We start from the raw sequence: 23582 nt of genomic DNA, 5'->3' as shown, positions 1-23582 counted from the left end.
TGGTGAAGGGAAAGAGTGGTATTTTAGCCGATGGGATGTGCCCCCTAAATAGGACCGATCTCTCATTGGTCCTACAACTAAACATTCACATTTTCAAAAGTGTGGTTCTCAATCAAGCCAGACTCTGCAACTGGCTGATGAGGCATGGTGTTCATCAAAGGGCAAAAGAAGTAGTCCCCCATTCTCTAAAAAAAAAAAAATTGGATGAATGGCAAGAAATGGTATTTGTTTTAAGAATACCTAGTTAACATGACTAACGATGGCTCAAGAAGGTGGAGCAGTTCTGAACGACCCCAATGGAAATCTGGTGGTCCTTCAGACAGCGTACTGAATTGGAAAGCATGCCTTAAAAGACTAGGTTACACAGTAATTGGTCCAGCGGCGGTTTCTTGCTTAGGGCGTCGGGGCTACACCCCTCTAATGTTCCTGCTTTATTTATCATCCACCGCACTGGTAGTTAAATAATCACATTACATGCTGTGTATTATTATTTAATTATCAATACAAATGGCGCATAAAGCAGGGAAACTTACATGCAGTGTCACAATCTGACCCTTGCAGCCAGCCACTTTTCTCTGGCACAGGCGCTAGTGCGCATGTGCAAGACATCGTGGAGGCCTAAGGGGCTTAATTCACACCAGCCCTGGCCTTCCTTTATGGGGGCTTCGGGGTCCACTCCCAGATGACGCCCAAGTAGCATCACTTATTGAAGCAGCCCATGTGGTATGAGAACCAGGGTTGCATGCCGATTATCACTGTCTCAACCCCCCCCCTTCCAAGTTGTCATGGGGGGTAAGGGGGTGAGGCGGGGGGATGTCGGTCAGGAAGCATCATGAACCCAACCCATCCGTATGACGAGTTGGGAAAGGGGGTGGTTACGAAGCAGGAGTCTGTGTACAAGCAGAGGATGCGTGTGGACTAAATCCTTTCCATTCAGTAAGTTTGGGCTCCAAGCATTAAGATTCCGGAAGACTTCACTGTGAAAAGCACATATTTTGATGGGGTTCACCACTCAGGTTTTCTGTGCAGTGCAGTGCAAGGGCTGCTTTACTTCTGTTTCTTTTCTTTTGCAATAACTTAAATTTTTTTTTAAGTGGTGCAATTCTGTCGATGGGCACTACTTTCTCAGGGTATGGTTGCCCTTCTGCTCTTTTGCAAGGAAGTTTTTTAATTCTGTGCTATCTTGTAGTGGCCGTTTTATGGATGCCTCTCTTCTGTGAGGAGGTAACCCACTAAACAGGAGGGCCAAGAGAAAAACCAATGAACATTTGGTAGCGAGTCAGAGAGAATCGGTAATCGGTAATCATTTTTTTGCAGTTTTTAGCGTGAACTCGATACGCTTTACAAGACCTTTGCAAGATTAAGTAATTTGCCCAGAATCAGAATTGAGCCAACAGAGACAAACTCCAAAGTTGGCAGCTCTGCCCGTTACACCACATTCTCCCCCCAATAATTCTATTGGGCTGTTGTCACCCTAAAAATTCCCTCCTGTCCTCTGGCACGTTCCTAGCGACACTGGCATTCTTGCTGGCAATCCTAGCACTACTCTCTGATTTCACAAAGCGCTGGATGGTTTGGAGCCATTACCCACCCAGAACTCACTGCTCTTCTTTGGGAACATGCTGCAAGTGGACACAGGCACTATGTGGACCACAGAAATCTTTCTGGCTACTGTACTAAGGAGAGTTAGATGTGAAACAATGTCAGTCAGCGAGTGAAATTTGAATATGGAAGTGCAATTAAAGGAAGGTGCTCGGTGGTGGGGCCTGGAGGTGCTATTTGTTCCCACAGTAATGTCCAAGCATGGCAAAATGAGCTGAAGCGTATTGTAATGCTAGTGGGGGGTCTCATGGAGTTAGCGCTGGCCGATAACATCTGCTGGTGGCTTCTCCACATAAGGTTGGGAAATAGAGTATCATTAAAACAGAGTAATAGTAAAAGTGCACCTTACAGTGGTACTGAATGGGAGTCATGCTTAGGCACAATAGGCGTACCTCCGATTCCTACAGGGATGAGAGGGGCATTTAAATGTTTGTGAAAAGTGTCCTAGGGCCTTTCATCATACTTAGCACTGAGGTCGAACTGTCAATAGGTAAATAGGCCATTTTATAACAGAAATTGTAGTGCATTTCCCAGACCAAAATGGACCAGTACACTACTTTGGTACCAGATACTAGAGGGACTGTGGGGGTGCCCCCGCCGTGCCTCACCAACCCCCCACAGACTTGAAGGCAATCCTTAAAGCAATTTAGGACTCTAGGGAGGCAGTGGAATCCAAAATCGTCAGCGTCTCCATTGATCACTCCCGCCTGCATCAAGAAGTATGCAAAGCAGCAGAGAGGGTGACAAAGACTGAAACCCGGATTTCGCCAACGGAGGATGAGCCAGTCACCCTCAAATGTCAGGTCTCCAAACTGATATCCATGACAACCATTCTGAAAGAAAGAGCGGAAGATGCCGAGAATTGATCCAGGAGAAATAAACTACGCCTTATCGGTGGGTGCCAAGGTCTCCAAGATGGACCGCTTTCTAGAAGAATGGTTCAGGGCCTGGGACCCGATGGATAAACTGTCCCGTTGTTTTGAGAAGGAAAGGGCGCATTGTGCCTTTGCTAAAAGGGCCTCCCCCTGGTGCCCCAGGGGGACAGCAGGTATCCTTAACGCACAAGTTACTACTTGTGTAATGATGTATCTGTAAGAGACATTAGTTAGTGATAGATTGCTTACCTTAGAATATTCCCCAGGCGTCAGTCTGGAAAGTTTTCTGCTTAGCAGTACCCCTGCGCGCCAGTAGGTGGTTCCGCGCCCGTCACTGGCGTTGTGCGCGCCGGGATACCGTCACGAAGGCTACTTAGGTGCCACCCATGCGCGCTGACGTCAGTTCTGTACACAACCTTACGCGCCGAAACGCAGAGCTATGCGAGAAACTGACCTTTGGTGCATATAACTAGGGCCCTAAAAGGGGATGACCTTAACCCTAGTAATCAGTTCGCAGAACGGGGAGGATGGGTGGGGCGGTAAGGAATCTATCACTAACTAATGTCTCTTACAGATATATCGTTACACAAGTAGTAACTTGTGCATCTGAAAGAGCCACGTTAATGATAGATTCCTTACCTTAGAATAGATATCCCAGCAATACCAACCCCGGTGGTGGGTCTGCGAACAAGATTACACCAGAAAGTCACAGAGCACAGAACGGCCAAAGAAGCCGTCTCTCCGGACCGGACTGTCAAGGCAGTAGTGCTTGGTAAATGTGTGCAGCGAGGCCTACGTAACTGCCAGACAAATATCCTGCAAGGGGACACCGCGTCCCAAGGCAGTAGTGGCTGCAGTTGCCCTGGTCGAATGGGCACGCAGTCCCACAGGAGGCTCCTTCTTGGCCAAGGAGTAACAGGTTTTGATGCACAGAACGACCCACTGGAGATGGTCCATTTGTGTACCGCCCGACCTCTTTTGGCGCCCACATAGCCAACAAACAACTGATCATCCACCTGGAACTGCTGTGTACGCTGCAGATAGAATGCGAGCGCGCGTTTTGGGTCCAGACGGTGGAGCCGCTCCTCTTCCCTTGAAGGATGCGGAGGCGGAAAAAAGGTGGGCAAAGTGATGGTCTGCCCGATGTGGAAGGGTGTGACAACCTATGGCAAGAAAGAAGGACGTGTCCTCAGAACCACCTTGTCCGGATGAACAGAAAGGAAAGGAGGTTTGGAAGAAAGAGCCTGGAGTTCACTCACTCTCCTGGCAGAGGTGATAGCTACCAGGAAAGCAGTCTTGAGAGTAAGAAGACGTAAGGGACAGTTATGAAGGGGCTCAAAGGGAGCGCACATCAGAAAAGTCAAGACAAGATTCAAGTCCCACTGAAGCATTATGAAGGGCACAGGTGGGAACGTATGCGTAATGCCCTTAAGAAAACGGTTAACAACTGGGGACTTAAAAAGAGAAGGCTGATCTGGAAGCTGTAGAAAGGCAGAGATGGCCGAAAGATAACCTTTAACAGTGCCCAGAGCAGAGCCCTGCTGGGCCAAAGAGAGAAGGAACAGAAGAACCTCAGAAAGAGGGGCAGAAAGGGGATCCACAGTCTTAGCTGTACAGCATGCCATAAATCTGTTCTACCTACAGGCGTACACCGTTTTAGTGGAGGGACGCCTGGCTGCCAGGATGACATCACAGACTTCAGGAGGAAGATCGAAAGGTGTCAACTGTCGCCGCTCAATCGCCAAGCATGGAGGTGGAGGCTGGACAGGTTCGGGTGGAGGACCGTTCCCAGCTGCTGCGACAGAAGATCCGCCCGAAGAGGCAGACGGATCGGGGGATCGATGCTCATACTGAGTAGCTCGGGATACCATAATCTTCAAGCCCAGTCCAGAGCCACAAGAATAACTTGGGCTCGGTCGCGCATGATCTTCTTCAGCACTCTGGGCAGAAATGGTATAGGCAGAAAGGCGTACAACAGACCGCAACTCCACTCGAGACAAAAAGCGTCTCCGAGCGATTGCCGCCTTGGAAATTCCAATGCGCAGAACTGATGACATTGCGCGTTCTCTTCGGTGGCGAATAGATCTAACCAAGGCTCTCCCCATCGCAGAAAGAGATCTTGCGCCACATCCAAGTTCGGACGCCACTCATGATCCACCATGCACCGGCGGCTGAGTTTGTCCGCCCTGGCGTTCAGAGAACCTGCCAGGTGTTGAACCACCAAGGTAATGCCTTGATGTCCCAGCCATATCCAGAGGCGCAGAGCCTCCTGAAATAGGGTCCACGACCCCACCCCGCCCTGTTTGTTGCAATACCACATGGTGGTGGTGTTCTCGGTGAACACCTGCACTACACTTCTCCGGACAGAGGGAAGGAATGCCTTCAGTGCAAGCCGGATCGCCCGCAGCTCCGGAAGGTTGATATGGTGCCGGGACTCCGCCAAAGACCAGAGGCCTCGGATCTCCGCCTCTCCCATGTGGCCTCCCCAACCCAGGAGGGACGCATCCATCACTACTGTGTGCTACGGTTGGGGAAGGGAGAGGGAGAGGGAGAGGGATCTGCCACTGACCCAATCGCGATCCGTGAGCCACCACTACAACTGTCGTGCAGCGCCCTCCGAGATCTGGACGAGATCGGACAGGTTGCCCTGATGCTGTGCCCACTGTAACTTCAGGTCCCACTGCAGAGCCCGCATATGCCATCTGGCATGCGGCACCAGCAGAATGCAGGAGGCCATCAGGCCCAGAAGCCGGAGGGTCATCTTGACTGAAACCCAGGATAGAGGTTGAAAGAGCGGAACCATAGCGTGAATATCCCAGACTCGCTGTTCGGGAGGATAAGCCCGAAACAGCCTCGAATCCAGAACCGCTCCGATGAAAGGGCGCTTCTGAGAGTGACTCGGGTGCGACTTCGGCACATTGATGGAGAACCCCAGCAGATGCAGGAGGTCGGCCGTATTCTGGAGGTGGGAGACAACTGCCTGGGGCGAACCCGCCTTCAACAGCCAGTCGTCGAGGTAGCGGAAGACTGACACCGCTGACCTGCGCAGATGAGCTGCAATCACCGCCATCACATTCGTGAACACCCGAGGGGCGCTGGTAAGGCCGAAGGGGAGCACAGCAAACTGAAAATGCTCCTGGCCTACCGTGAACCGCAGGTAACGCCGGTGGGCCGGCAGGACGGGAATGTGAAAATAAGCGTCCTGCAAGTCCAACGCTACCATCCAGTCTCCAGGGTCCAGGGCAGACAGGACCTGAGCCAGAGTCAGCATCTTGAACTTCTCCTTCCGGAGGAAGCGTTTGACATCCCGGAGGTCCAAGATGGGGCGCAGGCCCCCCTTGTCCTTCTTGGGGACCTGAAAGTAGTGTGAATAGCAACCACTCCCTACTTCCTGATCGGGAACGTACTCGATGGCCCCCTTGGCCAGGTGGGCCGTGACTTCCTGACGGAGAAGAGCCAAATGATCCCCCGACATGCGGTGGTACAGAGGTGGCATGGCTGGAGGGGAGGACAGAAAGGGGAGCGAGTAACCTTGGCAGATTATCTGCAGCACCCACTTGTCCAAAGTGATACCGAGCCAGTGGTGGAGGTGGTGACGGACCCTGCCTGCTACCGGCGTGGGGTGCCCCCTGAAGGTCGGATTAGGAAGGCTTGGAGGTGGAAACAACGAGTGCGGTGGTTGTCTGCCCCGCCTGCTGGTTACCAGACCCGCCCCTGCGGAAGCCACGTCTGCGGCCACGCTGAGGAAGGTTCTGCACAGGCTTTGCGGAGGAGCACGTCTGGGCGCCTTTACCCTGGCCACGACAGGAACGAAACCCAGGCGTGGCAGGGCTCTTAGTGGAAAGATCCAAAGACTTGGCCGTGGCCCGTGAGTCCTTGAAGCGCTCAAGGGCACTGTCCGCCTTGTTGTCAAAGAGGCTAGAGCCATCAAAGGGCATGTCCATGAGTGAGCTCTGGACATCAAGCGAGAACCCGGTAGACAGCAACCAGGCATGACGCCGCAACGCCACAGGTCGTGGAAATCGCCCTGCCCAAGGAATCAGCCGTGTCCAGACCACACCTGATGGCAAACTTCGCCGCATCCTTGCCCTCCGCAATCGCTTGGGAAAGGATGGCCTGGACCTCTTCAGAACACTGAGGCAGGACCTCTGCTACCGTATCCCACACGGCGTGGGAGTAACGGCCCAACAAGCAGGCGGTATTAACCGACCGCAACCCCAAGCTGGCAGAGGAGAACAACCTCTTGCCATATTGGTCCAGCTTCTTAGAGTCCTTATCCAGCGGAGACGTGGGAAAATCACTCTGCGACGTCGAGGCCTGAATGACCAGGCTCTCAGGCGTGGGGTGAGTGGTCAAGAAGGCAGGGTCACCAGGTGCCGGGCGATGACGTCTAGCGACGTTCTTATCCACTGGTGCCCCCGAGGCCGGATGCAATCAAGTGCCCAGGAGGACTTCGGCAAGGGCCTCATTGAAAGGGTGCAGCGGTTCCGACGACGTAGACGCCATCTGGAGCACCTCCGTAAGGAGGTTGGTCTTAAGGGCCACCGTAGGGAGGTTGAGATGGAGAGTCTCCGCAGCTCGACGCAGCATCATAGTGTAGGAAGCGCCCTCCTCCATAGTAGGTGGAGGGGAGGCAAACCCCGGGTCAGAAGACACATCAAGTTCACCCGCATCTTGAAGGTCATTCACCTAATCCCGTTCGGAGTCACACTGCCGCGCAAGGGGGTCCTCGGAGCCGTCCCAGTCCTCATCTGGCTCCGGGGTAGAAGGAGCCGGCCACAGCTGCAAGACCGGAGTCGGAGAGGGGGCCAGCGGCGCCGGTCGGGGCCGAACCGGAACCGCATCCCAATGAGGATCCCAAGAACCGGGGCAGGGGCGGGATAAACAGCACCCAGTGCGGCGCCTCTGGCGGATCCAGGGGCAGCGCTGGGGCCGGAGCCAAGGGCAGCGCCGGGGCCAGAGCCAGCGGTGCTGCACCTTGTGGCACCGGGGCCGGAGCCGCGGGTGCTGGATCCACTGGCTCTGGGGCCGGAGGCGGTGCCGCTGGGTCAACAGGATCTGGACACGGGGCCGCGGGGCAGCAAGAAACTGTTGCATCTGTTCGGGAGTCGCCGACGGACCCGGGATTAGCGGGTAGGCTGCGGGACTCCCAGGCTCCGGAGGAGCCGCACCCCTCTTCCGCCTCCGGGGAGTGACGGTGGGGCGTCGGAGAGCGAACACGCTTCTTCGACTTCTTCTTATGGCGTCGCTTACCAGAATCTGAAGGCGAAGTCAGAGTCCGAGGACCGACGGCTCCGGTTCCGCGAACGCCCCTAGACCCGGAGCGGTGGTAAGAGGAGTGCCGGACCTCCAGCAACTTCCACCGCCGCTCCCGCAAGGCCTTCGGGGCCATGGCACAGCTGTCCCGACAATACCGGGAGTCATGGTCGGTCTTCAGGCAGTAGAGGCAAACATCATGGGGGTCCGCCACCGACATCCCTACGTGCACCAGGAGACAAGAGAAGGAGACAAAAGTCTCAAAAAAGTGGTCAAAAATTGACCGGGGTATGTGCTCAATCCTGATCTGCGCTTTCGGCGCGGAAAAAGAAAGAACGGACGTCAGCGCGCATGGGTGGCGCCTAAGTAGCCTCCGTGACGTCATCCCAGCGTGCACGAGGCCTGTGACCGGCGCGCAATGGTACTGCTAAGCAGAAAACTTTCTGGATCCAGACTGACGCCTGGGGAATATTATAAGGTAAGGAATCTATCACTAACGTGTCTCTTTCAGATCATCGAGATTGCAATGCTATCCCCTGAGAAGCCCAAAATCACCAAGACCTAGGATACCTCAATGCCAAAAGCCTGATATTTCAAGACAACACCAGGGCAGTCCAGTAGCATCACCGTTCGTTGTAGAAGTCAAGCAGAAACACCATGAACTCAAGATACAGTACATTGTTCTTTTCCCAGCCCATCTCAAGGTGATCTTTGAATCGTCTACCGATTTCTTGCTACACCCCTGAACAGGCCTGGGAGTGGGCAAGAGAGCAGCGGCTGCTGCATCTGACAAGATCTGGAGTATTTGCAGAATAGGAGGCGAAAGAGAGCTCTCCACCCCTCCCCAATTGAGTGCCCCAGAGATGGCGTACCCATTCCCGAAGGACGATGCAGCTGTCAGGTATTTTTGTCCTCTTTATGCGCGATGGGGAACCCTGACTTATTTGTGCTATGTTGTTTTTTATGGGAGACAGATGCTTTGGGTTGGAAGTATGGGATGGGGGAGTTGGGGGTGATGTGCTATTTTGAGTTGTATAGTGAGTGTGGATTGTTTTCTTTTAGGCACACATCACAAGTGTTGCTCACCACAAAAGTCCTTAACCCCATGCTGGTCTCCATGGTATTCTGCACCGACCTATCCCTGCCTCCGTGGGACCCTGGGATGATCGACCATTTTTGACCAAACCACAGATGGTTAGAGTTGTCTCCTGGAATGTGAACAGTCTTCTGGACAGTATCAAAAGATCGGCGGTCCTGCGCTATATCAAGCGATATAGACCCCAATGTAGAACTGCTCCAGAAGCCACAACTCATTGGTTCCAACTGCCCTTTTCCCTGCCAGGTTGGATACAATCTCATTTTTCATGCCAGCTTCTCTAGGGGTTTAAGAGGTGTCACGATTCTCCTACATAGATCATTTCCTTTGGCCGTATCCGCATCCCACAAGGACCCCCAGGGGAGGGGATTGAGGGTCTCCTGGAAGCCAAGCATTATAATTTTTTCTCGTGCTATGTTGTCTAGCAGCTCCTACAAGCGACCCTGCAGGCGCTCCAATCCCTAGTTGTGGCCCACCCACCGGGGACAACTTTGATAGGCGGAAACTAAAATGTAGTCCCCGGACCTCACGCAGGACACGTCTGACGCTCCCCACCAGGGTAGGGTGGTGCGCTCCACTCACTTGGCTTCCTGGGCAGACTCTATAGGTCTCTGTGATGCTTGCCGGTCATGGAACCCCTCACAGCGATCCTACATGCACAAAACAGAGGCCAGAGCCGATATGCTTTAGCTCCCAGCCTGTGATTTATTGACACTGCAGTCTGCACGCATCCTGCCGCGAGGCATATCGGATCACGCAACCCTCCTCCTTGACTGGGGGTCCCAGCCAGGCTTCCTCTGTGTGCTGTGGAGATTTATTGCGTGCCACCTGATGAACCAGGACTGTGCCGACTTCGTGGAGGAGGAACTTCAGGTCGTCTTTAAGATCAATCATGGGTCAGTATCCTCCACTGGGCCCTTGTGGGCAACGAGAAAACCTACCTTAAGAGGGCTAATTCAAAGATATGGCGAAAGGAACCATCAAGAGAAAGAAACTGCGCCAATTGGAGCAAATAACAAAACTGGAGACCCAAATCCTTACCTTGGAGCGATAAGCTAGCGGTCAGAGCCCGGGAGAAGACAAAAACCAGGTCCCACTGGCGAGATCCAGACTACGACAGGTCTTTTTGGAAGAGAGGAGGCAGTGCTGGAGAGCATCAACCCAGTGGGCATATGAATCAGAGGATAAGTCCGACAAACTACTTTATTGGCTGGCAACCGAAGATGTCACCAGCAGGATAGTGCCAGCCATTAAAGACTCCTCTGGTGCCCTCTGTGAGGAATGCCTGCGATTGCACAGGGTTTTGAGGGATATTACCAGAACCTCTATATGGGGCTCCCGAACCCCCACATGAGGTTGAATCCCCACTCCTTCGGAATATCCTGCTGCCTTCTATTCCGGACTCATTGGCCATTGGAACTTGATCAACCTCTAATGGCTGATGAGATGGACTTGGCTATAACCGACCTCCAGTGATGCAAGACCTCCAGTGCTGATGAGCTCCCCATTGAATTCTTTAAGCCCTATCACATCCATCTGATAGCCGAACTGTTGGGCCTATATACTGAAACGTGGCACTTTTCCTCCAGATCTAGACAATGCCACCATCATGGTTATACCAAAAGCAGACCAGCCCATGGACAGTTATCCCTCTTACTGGCCGATTTCTCTTATTAATGTGGACATGAAGATCTTCGCAAAAGCCTTAGTAACTAGATTGAGCTGGCCACTGTCTTACTTAATCCATCAGGACCAGTATGGCTTCATGCCGGGCAGAAATACCCGACATTGCATTCGGAGGGTGCAACTGGCCCTCTTTTAGTCAAGCCGCCTGAAACACTCCCTAGCTCTCCTTTTTGTTGAGTTCCAGTAGGCATTCTACACCGTCTCATGGCGGTCTCTGGAGGCTGTGCTCCAATGTGCTGACTTCGGGACCTCCTCTCATAAACTTATAAGTCTCCTGTATAACGTCCCTATCGCCCAGTTCTGGGTCAATGGTGTCCTTTCCTGATTCGCAGAGACACTCATCAAGGTTGCCCTTATTTTTTGCCCTTAGCCATAGAGTCTCTGGCATGCCTGATAAGGCAAGATGCTCTGGTTCATGGATGGCAATGCGAGGGAAGTGTTGAGGATCAAATTGCCCTCTACGTGTACGATGTTCTGCTCTTCCTCAGTCCTTAAGCCGTAGATGCCGATGCCATGAAATCTTCTGCCTATATGAGGAGGCCTCCGGCTTGCGAATGAATGTCTGCAAATCGTTCTTCGGGATAGTTGCCGGGGATACCACGGTGCCCTGCGATACTGATGTTGTGACACTCCTTCAAATATCTTGGAATTCATGTCCGTCTCCTAGATCTGGCCTGGTTCCTCAACTTCGACCCCTCACATCGGTTTAGATAGGTAATTGTGGAAATGGGGGCACCTGCCATTGAATCCGATGGGGCACATCGCTATATTCAAAATGATGTGTGTCCCTCAGTATCTCTACGATCTGATGAATTTCCCCCATTCGATCCCTCGGACGTGGTTTCCATCACTGACTTCGAAAATGACAGCCTTCTTCTGGGTGGGCGGCAGAACCAGGTGGCCTTTGTCTCCAAACGAAAATCCCCATTCCATGAGTGCCTTGGCATGACCAATATATATGCTTATTCCCTTGCTGCACACCTAGTCCCGATAAATGAGTGGTTTGCAGGGGGGCGGGATGATCCCACGTATAGCCTTGAACTACACCTCATGGGCCTTGATGGTCTTCTTGGCCTGCTTTATGGTAATCTAATAACGCGGCAACTCCCTCCTGTAACCGGGTGACATTGCTTTGCTGGAGAACGACCCTATGCTTTATCTGTTGGAATCGTCACCTTACAGGTATGACAACGTTGTGACAGGCCACCTGGCTCCAGCAGGTATCGAGCCTTCTGGGGTTCGCGTGGAGGGACAGGATAGGAATCATCTACTTGGGGGACGTTTGCTGAGGGGGGGTGTTGTTGTCCTTTCAGAACCTCCAAAACCAATAATTCCTCTCCCACACACAATTATTTCAGTACCTTCAGCTGTGTCATGTAATGCTGGTCCACCGCTCAATGAATGCCCAGATCTTAGAAAACAGTCCTCTTGAAGTCAAGCTCTTGAGGGGAAGATTGGGCAAGGGAGCGGTCTCTGTGATCAATCTGTCCCTGAAAATTAATTAATCCAGATCACTTTCTTCTTTTGCGTCACAGGTAGGAGGGCTGGATAGGAGAATTTGACTATTGTTCAAATCAACTATCGCCACGTGACGTATCTGACCCCCCAACTATTACAGTAGATGGGCCCTGTGGCTCGGGTGACATGTGCGAGGGATCCCAGCTGCCGCTGACTTCTTCCTTATGATCTGGTCCAGCCAGGCCCTATCATCCTTTTGAAACAGGTGGAACGCGAGATCACTGGGCCGCCACATTGACTTGGGTCCTCTGAGGGCCCTGCTGGGTCTCCTGAAGGAAACTGGGGGGTGGTGGGAGACACGGTCTGCACAGGCCTTCATAGGTGTGACCTCCTTTGTGGCAAATGGGACATTGCTCGAATTTGGAAGCGACTAGATCCCCCTTCTCTGGCAATCTGGAGGATGGGATCTGACTGGTGTTCATGCCAGGAGAAACCAATTTACAAAGCAATAGGTTGCCCACAAAAATATGGAAAGATATGGGGAGGGTAGTATGCATATCACGGGTTGTCGATATAGTTAATTATGACTGTGAATACTCAATGTTATGACCGGACATGAAAAGTGATGATGTTACTGAATTATTGGTGAATACTGCTTTGTAATACTACACCTAATAAAAATTGGTTATTAAAAAAATGGGGGGGGGAAAAATCACATAATATGATTGTGCATCCCCAGACAGGCCTGTTCCCTGTACATTAAAGATGCATATTGGGGAACGCAAATTTTCAAAGCAAGAACATCAAGCTGAGGTCAACCCCACTTGCTGAACATCCTACTCACTATACATTCTTGTACTGACCACATCGTAGAAATATAATAAATTTTATTCAGGCTGCACATCTATTCTGGAGCGCAGTCAGCTAACCAAAAGGGTGCTAACCATTTCCAGGGCGCAGAAACATGCACATCATATAGGTTAGCACAAAGTGAAAGTAGACATTCAGGCATAATATGGCCATAGTGTTAGCTTCACAACTAAGTAGCATCTTTCTGTTAGTCAGCTGAAAGGCCGAGCTTGCCCAGCCCACGTGCCTTTCTCAATCAATTCTCCATACAGAGGCTTTATGTGAGGAAATTAGGGGTTTGTTTCACAGAGAAAATAGAAAACATCTATTTGTCTTTTGAGAACCAACCATTGTCTTAAGACTATGCACAGACCTGTTTAGATCTCCACCCTGATACTAACATACATCTGGGAGTCTCAGACCAATTTTCTGAAACTACAGCCGATGTTGAAGGTCAAATGCGGCACCCCGTTTGACCCCCAGCTCCCATTTTATCCATTCTCGTTTAGCCCATATACTATGTCCCCATTTTACTAAAATTTTGTATAAATCTCTTGAAGAGGCAACCTACCCAGAGATTTGGAAGGAAGCAGTATTATTACCCTTGTATAAAGAAACCTGGTATTGACAAGTCCATCCTTTCCAATTATCGGCCCATTTCACTCCTTCCCTTCATGGTAAATTTTAGAAAAATTGGTGAATAGCCAGTTGAATAGTTTTTCTGAAAATAACAAGTTACTGGAATCCCTCTCAGAGGGGTTTTCGTGCAAACAATGTTGCTAGCAGAACTGGATGATATGAGGTCAGTAGTTGATCAGGGCAAGTCCGCTGCCCTGATCCTTCTTGACCTGCCTGCAGCCTTCAATACTGTCTCCCACACCTTGCTGAATAACACACTAAGATTTGGGCTTACGCTCACATGCCCTTCGGTGGCTGAGATATTTTCTAACGGACAAAACGCCTAGAGTACAGCTGCGCACCTGCAGATCTCGCCCTGTTATATCTAATAGTGGAGTTTCCCAGGGCTCCTCATTGAGCTCTACCTGGTTTAATATATATGCCTCCCCACTTCCAAAGATGGTTAGAAAAGAAGGCTTTGAGGTCGCTTTCTACACGGACGACACCCAACTGATTAACTCACTGGGAAAGATCCTTGACGAGACCAGAGGCAAACTACCTGAGTGCCTCCACGATGTAGCAGGCTGGATGACAAATCATTGCTTAAAACTAAATGCAGAAAAAACTGCGATCCTGCTATTCGATGGGACACATCTGTTTTGGGATGCCTCCTAGTAGCCGGCGTCACTGGGGAGTTGTCCCCCCCACCCCAAACAAAAGTTGGCAAAACATTAGGGGGTCATCATTGATGATTATCTCTCTATGTAAGATCATGACAAATACATGTGGCAAATGCTACAGCATCCTCAAGCTTTTGAGATGACTGTTCAATTGGATTCCAATAGCTTGTCACAAAACAATAGCCAAGGCTCTTATAATGAGTTGGCTGAACTATAGCAATGCCCTCTTTGTATTCAAGGCAGATTACCTGTTTACGGGATTACAGGTAATCCAAAACGCTGCCGCCAAATTAATCTGTAACATAGACAGATTTAGCTCTGCTTTATCCTGTGTGGCAGCCTTACACTGGCTACCTATGTGCAAAAGAGCTAATTTCAAACTTGTATGCCCTGTGCATAAAGCCTTTTATAACTCATGACCAGAGATCCTACAAAATGGAGTCTAATTTTATATTCCAACTCCGGACCCAAGATCGCGTAACAGCCCTTGCTAAAACTAAACGCATAAGGAGAGTTAGAACTGGTGTCCGATTCTTTTCTTATTTGGCTGCTGCCCAGTGAAATGTGTTACCTCTGGACATCCAGCTTATTAATAACCACAGTAGATTCAGGAAGAAACTAAAAACCTGGCTTTTCCTTAGTTAATGTATTTCTCTATAAGTGAAGTTCTCTTAATGGGCAGGAGGGGTAGCTACCTAGTGCTGTAACATTCCCTAGGGGATAAGTGTTGCGCTTTACAAATTCGAAAAATAAGTAAAGGTTTTAAAGAGTTGTACAAACTACCTTGAGCTACATGATGCAAGTGTGAAGGAGCATTGTAAGGGTAATGCTCTTCCACTGAGATTAATAATGCACCACACACGCTCAGAAGAGACCCCTTGCCACCAGGAATGTCTGGTTCTTGGGTGCTATACATGTTTTTTTCAAGAATCTAATTGTTTTTGGGGGACTTTTTTTGCATGTATATCACTTTCCGCAGTAGTTTCTGAACTTTTTCTGATTATCACAATCCTTTTTTTTGTTGTTGAAAAATGCTTAAATGTAGGTTGGGAGATCACGGTGCATACTTGTATTGTTGAATTTTGCATGTGTGTGTTTTTATAGATGTAATGTAGCACAAATAAGTGACAACATTATTCAAACATTATTTTTAACAGGGCTGCACCAGGAAGTCATATTAAGATTGCTTGCCTAATTTTATCCATATTTGCAAATGGCCAGTTGTGCCACCTTAAACTTGTTGAGACTTAAGCTGTTTTCAATTTGTTGGTGCTGTGATGTGTCAATACCGCACAACTCGAGAAAATACATTAAAAGGTACAGGTGTGTTTATGTGGGTGAATGGGGCATCTTTTGCCAATAATGCAACATTTCTTTTTCTCTGAAAACCCAACACACTAATACCAGAATTATTGTCCCTGTCCATTGTTCCATCAGTAGTCTTTAGGGCATTTCCCTCAAGGCACTGTCCTGTGCATTTTACTTTCAGGTTTGGAAGGGATGGATGTTTGCTTAAGATTACAAGTTTAAAGCAAGTAAAGCAGGTAAAATGCATACTCAATGGTATGTGCGAGGCCAATGCATCAGATCTCTGCTGTGGCCACCATTGTTTTTGAACGTCTTCTTGTTAACCGAAGAGTTATTCAAACTGCTCTACTTGCTAGATAGCAATTCTCATTCTGTAACCTGTCCTTTATTGTTATATATTGCAAGAAAAACTTTAGTTAACTATAATAATCAGTTGGCAGCCTCTGGTTATGTAGATTCACATGCTGTGCACAAACCAGCCCACTAGTGTTGGAAATAAATGCTTGTTACCGTTGTTTTGATTCATAGAAGAGATTTTGGTTTCAAGTAGATATGTGACACCACACTAAGGCCCACACTGCACCGGGACATATTCTCCACTTTAGATTGGGCTTTTCCATGGGTAAGTATACATGCGTAGTTGCAAAGTCTGTGGACTGGACAGGGAACACACTTTGGCATAATAAACATTAAGAGAAATTAGGAAATCCATGTGTTAGTCCAACCTTGCATCTGGTGAGGTGGTGTGGTGCATATTAATCTACTTAACTACACAAAAAAGCGGTGGATGGAATGATTAAATTAGTCTCAGCCACAGGTAATTACTTTGACCACATCCCAATCTATCATTACTATGCACACATACCACCTTCAGTTTGAACCAAGCCAGGTGCAAACCAGTGTTGACCATGCTCCAATGGGATCAGTCCCACCCTAACTGCTAGGTCAGGTCCTCCGAGAACCGGAACTCAAGACTGGTTTCACTCTTACTAGGGCTTATCAGTCAGAATTATCTTGGCTCCAGAGGCGCAATGTGCATGCGGCCCTCTAGTTGTAAAGAGAATGAACAAGGGCATCAAGAAGAACATCGCACCTGTTCGACCTCCAAAGGTTCAGAGCCAATTCCTCAATTGATCCCAGTGCCCAGAGTATACCGAGTCGCAATAAACCTCACAGGAGATTGTGGACACCCAGATTTTCACCTGCCACTAGTGAACTGCAGCACCTATTATGCCATCCACTACAGTCTCTGTGCAAATATGGCTTCAGGCCTACCATTGTAGCCTGACCGTTGCAGTGTAAAAACTACAATTTGACCTGTCAAAATAAACCCTTTTGACAGTTTAACCCTCCCTTTTAAATATTAATAAGTCTCCCCTATGTGGGCTTTGCAGCCCACAAGGCAGAGTGTATGGTATTTAAATGTGGGGCAAGCACAATTTTAATGTTAACATGTCCTTATAGTGACTAGCACCCAAATGCTATTGTCACTGCAGGAAGGCTGGCTGGCCCATACAGAAACACTAGGAAGTAATTTTAAAGTCCAATACTGCATTTCAGGAATAGAACGAGCTAGAAAAATAACTTTTTAATAGTTATCAAAAATCCAATTCAATGCTGAAGTCAGATTTTTTGTAACTACGCAAGTTATTCTTTACCTGTTATGTCATGTTAGTATATTTCTCTGCCAACTCTCAGCCAGTAATAAGCATTGAATAGGTGTGAAATACCTCTCAGACTCCTTTAAGCTCACCAGATTATGTGGGCTGTGGGTTTCAATTTGTCAGCATAGTGTCAAATCTTACTTGACCGGTCAGCAAAGCCACGTGTTACACTTGAAAGAACGAGATCAGGATGCCAAGACAATTCTTGTGCATTCACTGTCTGGTTGCTGAAGGATCCTACTTTTGTCTGTCTCTAAGTTTTACATATAACACTAGGGACTTACTTGAAAGGAAGGGACCAGAATGAAAAGCTAATTCTTGTGTATCCACTGTCTAATTGGTGAAAGGACTCTGCTTTTGCCTAAGCAACGTTTTGTCTCTGGGGTTATTGTGGGTACTATGCGGTGCTTAATTTGAGCCGGGGCTGTCCGGTGCTAAGCACCGGCACTTAATTGGTTTCTGGTGCTCCGCACCGGCACCTAATTGTCAACACTATACAAAGAACAATCCACCACATGGTGGCGCTGCTCATCTAATTTAGAGATGAACAGAACAACGGTAGTTTAGGAATACAATATACATTAAAATTGCTAATACTTGCCTCCCCAGCCATTCCTTTAGCTTTGGGGACCATGAATAATCTGAACTGTCGCATATACATGCGAGAGAGATGGTTAGTAGTTGTTTTGGCATTGATTACAAGGGTGATGGGTGGGCTGCAGTGGCCTCCTGGTCAGAGCCCTGGCACTTAATATTTTACAAATTAAGCACTGGTACTATGTCTTTTACAAATTGGATTTTAGTGCTAGATGTGGGAGGACACTAGGATTACCATATAACACTTCCCTCTCCAAGCACCACCCCAGAGCCCGACTTTCACCATCGTGCCCAAAGTGGTTAGGGCTGACCCCCGGAACGTTTAACTCATTGGTTAGGGCGTGCCTAGGAGTCATTCCCACCCAAGAGCTAGGCCATGGATAAATGCGGCACCTCTAGGCACCTACTTAAGAACACTCCTGGACCTTATGAAGAATGGAAGAGGACTGGACCTGCTTTCTGTGAGCTGAGAGGAGGCCTGGATGACTAGACCGCTCCCTCTTGTACCTAGGACAAAGAAGTGGACCTCCAAGGGTCATTAAGCTGACTTAATGATAATCATAACCCTTGTCAGGGGAAACCTTCAAAGACACAAAATTAACCTGAACAATGGCACAGAGCAGACAGCCTTAATGTAGGCCTATGTGTAAAGCATTTATGCAATACCGTAACACTAATAAAGTTAATATGTGTAACGCCCTGAACGTCTCAGGATCGTTTAACAGACACGATAATGAGGACGCAACCACTTGTGAAGGGTTAGTTATTTTAATGAAGGCAAAAACAATACAACGAATAAACAAAAGTTATAGTCACTGGAATCCTCCAGGCTAAGTACGTTACCAGCCCACAGCACGGATGGTCCTAACCGTCCTCTGCATATACGCCGATCCCGGCGTATGCCAACAGAGGGCAGAAATGAAATGGCCGACAATGCCAATCGGTAGGCTGTGAGGGGCACGACGAGTGTTGGGGAGAATCGAGGAGTCAGGGAAACACCCAGCCGGGGTCTCTACCTGAAGGGAGCAGCCGCTCAACCTCTTCCTCCGACTGCACCGGGACGCGGAGTCACCTCCTGGTGATGCGTCACCGATACCCCAATCAAAAGCAAGAAGACTGAACCGAGAGCAGCCGCTCGATCGATCCTGTGGACTTCCGAGTCTGTAACGCGGCAAACACCTCCTGGTGTGCGTTACAGCTGGCAGTCCCTGTATTTCTGGTCGGGCTGGGAGTTACGACTCCAACCAGCAAAAGCGCCACTGCGCTTTGACTCAGCCGAGTCAAAAAGCGAAGCTCAATGGTTGACCGGTAGAGCTTCCGGGTCCTTCACAGGTGACGATGGGGCAAGACACGGCCCAGGGAGTAACGACTCGACCTACCTCCGTTCTTGCCTTACTGGAGCACCACTCCGGAACACTGCTCTTCACAAAGCAGGTACGTCGGTGTAAACACAATATCCGACAGCCTTGTACCTCCCGGTTCCTCCCTTTATAGGGCGTGTTTTCTTTGAGTTATGTAACAGCTCTCCTGTTTACATAAGGGCGTGTTTTCCCTTGAGTTATGTAACAGCTCTCCTGTTTACATAAGGGCGTGTTTTCCTTGAGTTATGTAACAGCTCTCCTGTTTACATAACCTCTCAACCGCTAAGCATCCTGGGAGATGTAGTCCGTTTACGCTGGTTACCGTTTTCCTCCCCTCGCATGACAGGAATTCTTGACAGTACATCCTCCCTCTCAGCGGCTCCCCACGGGTCCAGCGCTGGCAGGAAAACGCCGATGGAACAAGGAGACCAAGCGCGGAGCATGAACCCCTTCAGCCGGTTCCCATGATTGCTCCTCCGGGCCATAGCCTTTCCACGCAACCAGGTACCACAGCTTCCCCCTGCGCCATTTGGACGCCCGTATGCCCGACACTTCATACTCCACCTCCGACTCCACGCATACCGGCCTAGGTGTCCCAGACGGCTTGAAGGGTGCTGGTTTGAGCAATGATACATGAAAGACAGGGTGTATCCGCAATGACTGGGGCAAGCACACCTTCACGTTCACGGGACCCATACACTTGGTAATGCGATAGGGGCCCATGTACTTGGGATGGAACACACTGTTCTTTCGAAACCTCATGTTTCTTGTGGATATCCAGACGTAGTCTCCAGTGCGGTACAGTGGCCCGGGCCTTCTCTTCCTGTCGGCCGCAGCCTTGTATCGTCTCTTGGCCTCTATTAGGACAGCCCTTGAGCGCATCAACGTGTCTTTTATGTGTGCCACCCTGTCCGCTGTGGCGGGAATCCTGTCCTCTCTGAACGGATGTAGAAATGGCAAGAACCTGGGATGTTGGCCATAGTTGCTATAGAACGGAGATGACTGTGTGGAGCTGTGAGTGGCGTTGTTATAGGCTATCTCTGCAACCCATAGCAAGTCAACCCATTCTTCCCTGCCCTGGTCCACAAAACATCGCAGATACTGTTTGAGCGTTTGGTTCAGGCGCTCGGTTTGGCCGTCCGTTTGAGGGTGGTAGCTGGTGGACAGGGCGGTCTTAACATGCAGCGCAGTGCACCAAGTCTTCCAGAATTGCGCAGTAAACTGCGACCCCCGGTCCGACACGATCACCCCAGGTAATCCATGCAGTCGTACCACATTCTTTAGGAGTAGTGACGCCAATTCCCCGGCCGTAGGGACTCTCTTGCAGGGGATGAAGTGCCCCATTTTCGTCAAGTAATCCACCACCACCAGTATTGCCGTCATCCCCTGGTCTACCGGTAGGCCCACCACGAAGTCCAGTGATATGCTATCCCATGGTCTATCCGGGGTCGGAAGTGGATGTAAGAGCCCTTGGGTTCGGCCATGGTCGGCCTTCATGGTAGCACACGTAGGACACTCCTGTCCCCACCTCCTGACATCCACTCTCATGGTTGGCCACCAGAAATGCCGTCCCATGCTAGCCACCGTTTTTTCAAAGCCCAAATGACCTGCGCATGGAGAGTCATGGCACCAGATGAATGCTTGTTTCCTTAGCCTAGGCGTGGGTATCAACAGGCACCTGCCCTTCAGGGGTATCCCGTCCTTCAGCTGCCATTCTCTGTGACTGAGGAGCCACCTCCGCCATGCGAATGACCTGATCCCTCTCTTTATTCCCCTCAGGAAAGTATCCGGTTGGATAACCCCCAATACCATCCTCGGGGAAATGATGGAACGCTCGGTCGCAGGCAATGGTTCCTTAACTGCAGATTGACGGGACAGGGCGTCCGCCTTCCGGTTTTCCGTCCCCGGCCGATATGTGATGCGGAAGTTGAACCCCGCAAAGAAGATCATCCACCGCAGCTGCCTGGGAGAAAGGTGTCTTGTGGCCGTCATGAACTGTAGATTCCGATGGTCCGTGTACACCGATACCACATGTCTTGCCCCCATCAACCAATGCCTCCATTCGGTGAAGGCGTCCTTGATTGCGAGAAGCTCCTTCTCCGCAATATGGTAGTTGCGTTCGGCGTCGTTGAGTTTGCGGGACATGTACGCAACGGGATGAAGCACCCCTGTGTCGTGGTTGCGTTGGGACAAGATAGCCCCCAGCGCCACATCCGAAGCGTCCGCTTCCACCACGTAGGGGAGATCCGGATCGGGGTGAGCCAACACCGGCGCCTTACCAAAGGCGCTTTTCAGGGCCTCAAAGGCTGTGTTCGCTTCAGGGGACCAGACAAACTCCTTGGACTTCCTCAGTAGCTGTGTGATTGGGGCCACCAATCCTGAAAATCCATCTATAAACCGCCTGTAAAAGTTGGCGAAGCCAATGAAACTTTGGACGTCCTTCACGCTTTGGGGCACCGGCCATTCTTTCACCGCCTTGATCTTTCGTTCTGCCATCTCCTGTCCCTCTGGACTCAGCATCACTCCGAGGAATTCCACGGACGTGACGTGGAAGTCACACTTGCTGAGTTTACAAAACAGCTTGTTTTCCCTCAGCTTTTGGAGCACAGCATTGACGTGGTGTACGTGCTCCTCCACACTGGACGAGTAGATGAGGATGTCGTCGATATATACGACCACGTAGATATCCAACTCCTCTCTGAATACCTCATTCAAAAAGTACTGAAAGGCTGCCGGGGCGTTGCACAGACCGAACGGCATGACGAGGTACTCAAAAAGGCCGAACCTGGTCTTAAAGGCGGTCTTCCACTCGTCTCCGTCCCTCATGCGCACCAGATGGTATGCCCCTTTCAAATCCAACTTGGTGTAGATACGAGCTTTCTTGACCTGTTCCAGCAGTACACTGATGAGAGGCAAGGGGTACCGATTCTTTATGGTTATCGCATTCAATGCCCTAAAGTCCACACAGGCTCTCAGCTCCCCATTAGCTTTCGGGATGAAGAAGAGTGGCGAGGCGGCCGGAGACTTGGACGGGCGGATGAATCCTAGCTTGAGGAGTTTATCCAGGTACCCCCGGAGATGCACGTTTTCAGGCTCCGTCAGGGCATACAGCCTGCCGCTGGGAACGCTGGCCCCTGGCACCAGGTCGATCTGGCAGTCAAACTGTCTATGTGGTGGTAGCACTTCCGCCTTCACCTCATCAAATACATCCTCAAAACTGTGATAAGCCTGGGGGAGAGCCACATCTTTTTCTGCCGCTGTAGCCACCGTCTGACTCCCGCTCTCATCTGCGTCAAGGGATTCCGTTCTTTTTCCACAATGCAGGATGCAATACGGTGACGTCATTTCGACGCGATGTGTTGGCCAATCCACAGAGGGGTTGTGTTTCTGTAGCCACGGCAATCCCAATATGACGCCATATTGGGGCGCTCGGATGATGTTACAATCGATTTGTTCCAAATGGTTCCTCCCATATCTCATCGGAAGGACCCCCGTGTGCTGCCCGATGGGCCCCGTCACCAATCGCCTTCCGTCTACAGCATAGACGTCTTCGGGTACAGCTTTGGGAAGAAGCACTAGCCCTAGCCTGCATGCCTCGTTGTGGTCCATAAACATGCCAGTGGCCCCTGAATCCACCATGGCCACAACGGGTATCCACTGGTCATGCACTCCCACGTGCACCGTGAGAAACAGGTGTCGGTGTCCCTTAGTGACCGAGTTGGAGAGTGAAGGGATGGATGAGTGACTCCGAGATGCCCCTTCTTTGGTCTGGGAGTCCTCTAGTTTTCCGCCGGTATGTCCACCACGGCTGTTACCGACCGGTTGGCCCGATAACGTGACGTCTTCGGTTTGGCAGGGCATTCACGTACGTAGTGGCCTTTTTTGCCACAATATAGGCACAATCCTTGTTTACGGCGTGACTCTTTCTCCGTGGCTGTGAGGCTCGCTCGTATTGCGCCGATGTCCATGGGTTCTCCCTTGGATGCGGTGGAAGTTTCAGGACTTCCCACCGTCACATAGGATGGAAGGGATTTTCCTTTTCTCCCATGATCCCCTTTTCTTTCACTCAGCCTATGTTCCAGCCGTAATACCAGGTTGATAAGGCCCTCACATGTCTTGGGTTGAGGGTCAATATGAGCCACGGCGTCTTTGAGCTCATCGCACAGCCCGTGATGGAAGAGCGCCGTCTGTTTAGCAACAGGCCACTTGGTTTCCGCAACTAGCCGTCGGAACGCGTTGAGATACTGCACCAGGTCGTTGGATCCCTGTCTCAACTCAAGCATTTCACGGTCCGCCGTGTACGAGTCAGCCCTTCTGTCGAATACCTTCAGGAATTCCTCGCGAAAAGCACCCCAATCACATAAGATGGGGTCGTCCCTGCTCACCAGAGGTACGGCCCATTGTGCCGCGTTTCCAGCCAAATAGGAAATAAGGAAAGCCACACGAGCCTGACTCGTGGGGAACGCCTTTGGTTTGCACGATAAATGTAGCGCCACTTGTGTGAGGAATACCTGCACTGTGTTAGGATCCCC

The 23582-nt window shown here is 50.4% G+C and overlaps 1 protein-coding gene across 3 annotated transcripts in view; it reads right to left on the bottom strand.

The window, feature by feature from the left end:
• The window catches only part of FKBP15 (FKBP prolyl isomerase family member 15), a 371570-nt gene that overhangs the window by 65319 nt on the left and 282669 nt on the right, over positions 1 to 23582 (bottom strand). The window lies entirely within an intron of this gene.

The sequence above is a fragment of the Triturus cristatus genome, chromosome 1_2 (assembly GCF_964204655.1).
Source record: "Triturus cristatus chromosome 1_2, aTriCri1.1, whole genome shotgun sequence".
NCBI lineage: Eukaryota > Metazoa > Chordata > Amphibia > Caudata > Salamandridae > Triturus > Triturus cristatus.
This window is presented reverse-complemented; position numbering and strand designations above follow the sequence as displayed.